The sequence below is a fragment of the Melozone crissalis genome, unplaced genomic scaffold (genome assembly GCF_028551555.1).
Source record: "Melozone crissalis strain CALT ecotype California unplaced genomic scaffold, PUWL_Pcris_2 ptg000006l_1, whole genome shotgun sequence".
Lineage (NCBI taxonomy): Eukaryota > Metazoa > Chordata > Aves > Passeriformes > Passerellidae > Melozone > Melozone crissalis.
In genome coordinates this window covers 45,632,312-45,638,363 of record NW_026535784.1, presented here as the reverse complement: position 1 = coordinate 45,638,363, position 6,052 = coordinate 45,632,312, and positions in this window count along the sequence as shown.

Genomic DNA, 6,052 nt, shown 5'->3' with positions numbered 1-6,052 from the left:
TGGTATCTTAATGAGAATTGTGTGGACTACCTGCTCATTCATCTTTGCAAATATTAAAGACTAACTTATATTTTAAAAGCTTTTATTTTGTCATAGAGCATTTATACATTGAGCCAAAGGATTGTAGAAGATAGAATTAGACAAGGTGCTTGACACAGCTGGGGAATATTTATTAATGGGGAATTACACTGGATAGAGATAGACTTTACTGAGTCCAAGCTAACAGGATAAAACACTTTGCATGCACTTTCCCTTGAAAATTTTAAAGTTGTCTTTCTGTTCAATTTTTTTTTTTAATGTTGTGTTGGTACATGATATAGAAATGTGCCAACCAATTTCCATTTTCTTCTAAATGAAAAATATGTCAAAGATTAACTGTGGGCACCAGAAATGAGAGGAAAGCAGACAGCAAATTACACGTGCATTTGCCATGGGCTGTGTTAGCAAAGAAGCCTTTGTGTTTGTAAGTTGTGAGTATGGAATGGGCGTTAGTTTGGAGGGTGTTTTCTCAGTGGCTTTGTCACAGCTTGTTACATTACATGCTAAACTTTTTAGCTAATAAGTTTGAAAAATAAAGACATTTAAAGTGGTGGTGGGTGCTTGTAGCTATGTTGGAAGTCAGTGGCAATTCTATGAATATGGAGAGAAACAGTTTTTAAGAAAACTGCCTTGACAGGTTGTTTAAAAGCACATTTTATTTTAAACCTTATTTGCATTATGAATAGAAACAAAACCACCCTGAATTTTGAAATATAGAGATGAGAAGGAGCAATTTGTAGGTTCTCTGTATTTTGTTGTACAGGAAATCCAGCATAGGTGGGAAATGGTGCAAATCATACATAAGCCCTACAATGTTACATTTTTTGTAGTATGTCAGTTTGTTACAGTAGGTGTATATCAAGGTACAGCTATTTTCAAGCATGGATTGAAGCCAATCACGGTTTGGGCTCACTAATGCAATATAGTCACATACTGAAAAGCAAAATGTGCTGTTTTCGGGGTTTTTTTCTGCTGTATTAATACCAGATTATGTTTACTGTAGTTTTGTATCAAAAATATGAAGGTCTCAGCATCTGATATTTCCTTGAGTTTTATGATAGCCTTGAATATCCAGCAAAGGGAAATTCATGATCCAGTTTTCCTTCTCTGTTAGGTTCTTATCACCAATAAAAAAGTGTTTTACTGTTACCTCTTGACTGTTTTACACAGTAGATCAGGCTGAGTTAAGAGGTGTAATTTATTTCAAGTCTTTTAACTGTGCTGTGTTTTTATTGCTGACTATTTGCCAAAAAATATCCCATGGAAATTCTTTTATCTGGGAGCAGTAAAGTACAGTGAGTTAGCAGTAACTTATTTCCCTTTCTCCTAAAACAATCATGTTGATGGTATAACCCTGGCCTGGTGGGAAGTCATCAGGCTGTGGTTTATGATATGGCATAGGAAGCTCCAGCAGGATGTTGCAAGATAGTTTTGTATTTTAATAAGAGTCTACTTTGAGGAAAAGCACACTATGTAGATTAGTGCAGAACATTGATGAAATCATCTTGTGGTTTAAAATTCCATCTTAACTATTTTATCAAGTTGACTGATTTTCTTCTCAGGTTTGCATTGTTTGGGTTTGTTTTGAATTACAGTTCAGACACTTTTGTATGAATATCCTTAATTTCCATTTTAAAGGAGCAGTTGAAAAATGTTGAAACAAGTTGTTCCTTGGTGTGTAGAGCTTCTTTGGTGTGTGCCTACCCTGAAGTTGTAAGCCTTGCTTGCGGTCAGGGGGTGGCCAGATGTTGTTATTAGACTGGGAAAACGTGAATGGATGGTATTGAACTTTTTTTTTTTTTTTTTTTTTTTTTTTTTTTTTTTTTTTGTCCTTAGCATCTCTTTGGGGAAGGAGCAAGTCTGACTTTTACTCCTTACGAACCCCTGCAAGGTCATGACAGATTTGCTTTTTTCACTGCATAGACAGCACATAAATCTCCCAGCTGTGGCACAGAAATCAATCTGTTAAGATAACTATTGCTAATTCTTCATCCTTCAGGCGCAGGATGGCTTAAAATTCAAACCACAGAACACAGAGAAACAGAATAAAGAGCTTTTCACCTCCTGCATTACCAGACTTGTTGAATCGGAGCAGTGCCCAAAAGTCATTACCATCCAATGGCCATGGGCCAGTGTGAAATGAGTCACTGGGCTTTATCCAGATTCTAGTGGAGAAATTTCTGTCCAAATCACATAGCTATGGCTACAGTTGGCTGGGGCTGAAGTACTTATTGGCAGCCATGGCAGAGAGTTTGAGGACTGAATGTACACTGAAAGGCTGGCTCTCTAGATCAGATTTTTTTGAGCCAGTGTTAAGCTTAAATGGGTGATTTTCCTTTTGTGTATGAGATACCACTGCCTGCAGACCTGTCAAACCAACAAACAACCACACTGTTTAAAACCAAGTTAGAATTCATCCTTATAGTTTCTTAATTGTCATTGTGGAGTGGGGATCTATGATGCTTCTCACACATGTAAAAAATTACAGCAGGACTCCCTGAAATGCCATGAAAGGGTTTGCCACATCACAGAGTTATTTGCTGCAAATCTTAGTCCTGATAGATGGAAGATTATATTCAAGAAGGTTTATTTGTTGACTCTGGAGGTTGGTAGAGGTTTAAATTAGGCATTAACATTATCCTGTATGACCATGAGAATGACTTTCATTTTACAGCGCTTTATTTTCATTGTTTTCCTTCTCCTGGATTCAGGATCTTTGTAGATGTTCCTTTCTGGGAAGGACCACAAAGCATTGAGGGAGAAACACACTAACACATGGAAAAAACCAGGCAGTAGCATGTTGCACACATCCCCATTTCCAGGTAGAGATTCATAACAGAGGCCATCACATCACAGTTTCCAGTGGTCTCAGTCCTAGAGAGGAAAATATTTTTCAGGAGTAGCACTCCAAAGGGACATCAAAGCTCTGGCAGCTGACTTGCAGTCCTTGTGGTGGATGGTGCTTTGTGCATGCTGAATTTTAGTGGAAAAGGAAAGTTAAGCTGAGAAACTCAGCTGAACCTGATGAATCTGTACCAGTCTGATGATGAGCTTCAGGTGATCAACAGCTTTCATGAATTCCCTGATGCAGTCAGTGAGTTTCTCAGCAGACTAAAATAACCTGATTTTTGATACCACTGTTTTTTGCATTTCTCCTAAGGGATGGGAAGCTGACTGTAAGCAGACTGCAACAGAATAGGCTACAACAAAGAAGCAGCCAAGATTAAATAGCCTGAAATCTCTTGTTTTCAGGGCTCTAGGAGAGATTTCAAAACCCAAAGGGCTTCTAAAGCCTAGACAGAGCCAGGTCTGCATGACCAACATGTGCTTGTTACAGAACAGCAGCAAATGCAGGATGAACAAGCTGTTCACCATCCCAAACTGTGCTTTTCACACCTGAAATCAGGAGGAACTTGTTGCCAAGCTGAAAACTTCTCCCCACTTCTCTTGTGAGTTCCTTCCTGCACGTTTCCTTTAGGGAAGGGACTGCTGGAAAACCTTTCTGTGCTGAAGTCAAGCAGACATAGAGTCAAGAGTCCTTGCTGAAACTCAGCCCTGAGTGGGAGGAAAAGAGTTCTTACATGCTCCATGGTTATCTGCTGGGTGAGACACCTGAATTTCAGAGGCAAAAGATCTGCCCATCATTTTAGCTAGCAGCCAGGAATTGAAGGTGTGAAAGGAGCAAGAGAATAGAGTGAGAAGAGTTTTAAATTTTAGAAAACAGAAAAGAGCTTGATTGAAACTGTCTTATTCCTGCCTATTTTTGTTTTATTTGATCTAATATATTTGACATTAACTGGTATGATTTTGCAGTAGTTTTGCTCTGGGCATTATGTGGAAGCAAAATACTAGGCTGCATTCCTAATTTCAACTCTTGGAAGGTGTAAATTTGAATGCCATCCTATCTGTCCTAAATTTTCCCAAATCCACATTACATCTCTAAATAGCCACCTCTGATGATTTGCTGGTACTTCAGATTTTTGATTCCAATTCAGCAGCTTCTGCCTGTCTTATTATATCTGGGAGTGCAACAGGTCTAGGGGTGGAAGCTGTTGTTTATGGCAAGTTTTGCAGAAGCTGTTCATGATCACATCACTGGTGAGTGATGGCCACAGACTGTGTTTAGGTATGACTTCTTTTATGCTTGTTGGAAAAGTGAATGACCTGTGGTTGTATATATTATGAGGATGACATATAGCTGCCTAAATTTAACATATTCAGGCACCATCAAATATATAATTAAACCTTCCCCCCTTTTTTGTGCTAGGTGTAAGCTTTTGTCTTTACACTCCCTGTTGGAGAAAGATCCCTGCTAAAACTGCAGGTAGCTTGTAGAAAGAGCTGTGGAAATGACAGGGTAAACTATTACGCTTGTGAGCTAGAAGTTCACTTGGTTGCCTCATGAGCTTGAAGTCTGAAAATCCTTGACAGGAATATTAATATGGACATTCTCCATCCAATGGTAACAAAGTACTACTGAAAAAATGGCTGTTTGAAAGGGAATTTAGGTAATCCCTAATCCTGTGACCCAGAGAGCAAATATCTTTTGATATTAATTTGTTATGCGCAGGCTCCCTAATCATATTAGGAGAAACAAACAACAGTGCATTGTTTTTCCCTTAGTTTAAGCATCTACTTCATCTCAAGGTACAGCTGTGAGTACACAGCAACACATACACACAATGCACATTGAGTGAACTCATGCATTCAGTTCTGATTTTGCCAGATCTTACTGAAAACAGTGTGGGGCTGACAGCCAGTTGTGTCATGAATCCAGTTTATATCTTAATGCTGGGCACAAGGGTTATGAGCCCATGGTTTGTATATATTTTGTAACTGGTTGTCTGGTTTGACTTTAGAAAGAGGTGAGCTGATCAAGAGGCCAGTTGGTTTCAGTGGCATACAGAGGTACTGAGCAAAGGCCAAGCTGTATGAGTTTGTGATTCATAGGAGCATTAGTCTGGCATGGTGAACAATTCTCTTTCATGTGTATCACCCTAATGTTATTGATATACCTCTTGTGGAAGGAATGTGCAAGGAGTGGAAGGGCTGTGGTGTTAAAAAGGCTAGCACTTCTCTAAATGCAGTGTTCTTATGTGCAAAGCCCCACTTCTCCCAGAGCTAACAGGTTGCAGCTTTTTCCTGACTTTACTGGGGATAAGCTGCATTCTCTCAAGTTACACTGCAGAAAACAAAAGCCTGTCAGCCAGTTGCTGGTCCCAGTGCCTGTCCTGTGCTACCAGAGCTGGCACAGGAGAGGAGGGGTGTGCAGCTGGAGGCACGGTGTGCCCTGGCTGGTCCCATGCTCCCAGGAGCCCAGACTGGGCTTTTTCAGTCCTCCTAAGGGCAAGGACTGGTAGAAGAGCCCTGTGCTTCCTGCACTGCTTCAGAGTCCTTCAGCCTCACTCTCATCACCTCAGTTGTTGATTGCAGTCCAAGCCCTGAAGTGCAGCTGCTTGTCCCCATCCCCTCTGCCTGTTTGCCCACCCTATCTCTCCATAGGGAGCTAAAAAAGATATAATTTTTTTTTATCAGCTCCACAATAAATTAATCCTAATGATGGTCATTTGGAAAAATCTTAGAGTGAAGAGCAATCAAAGTAATTATAATACCAGTTGTTTATAAAGACTTAACATTAAATCAAGCACTTGAAGCCAGCTCTTCATCTACTCTGTTGGAGACTGCTGCTTATAAGTGACCCTTTGGTAAGATTTCTTACAGGGAACCAAAAAGAGGAATTGCCAGTTGAAGCTTTTCATGCTAATCTCATTTTTGTCTTTGAGGCTTAAAATTTTCACAAGGACTGAAAGTTGATATTTATGAGTAGAGCTGGGGGAAGGAGGGTGTTTAAACATCTCCTAGCCTGTCACCAACATCTCCAGCTGTACTCCACCAGCTCCATGGAGATTCAGTACTCTGATATTTTTAGAAATAATCACCTCCATATATTTCAGCATTGTTCATCCAAAACCACATTCTTCTCTTTTACTTTGTTTATAGACTTTTCTTTTAC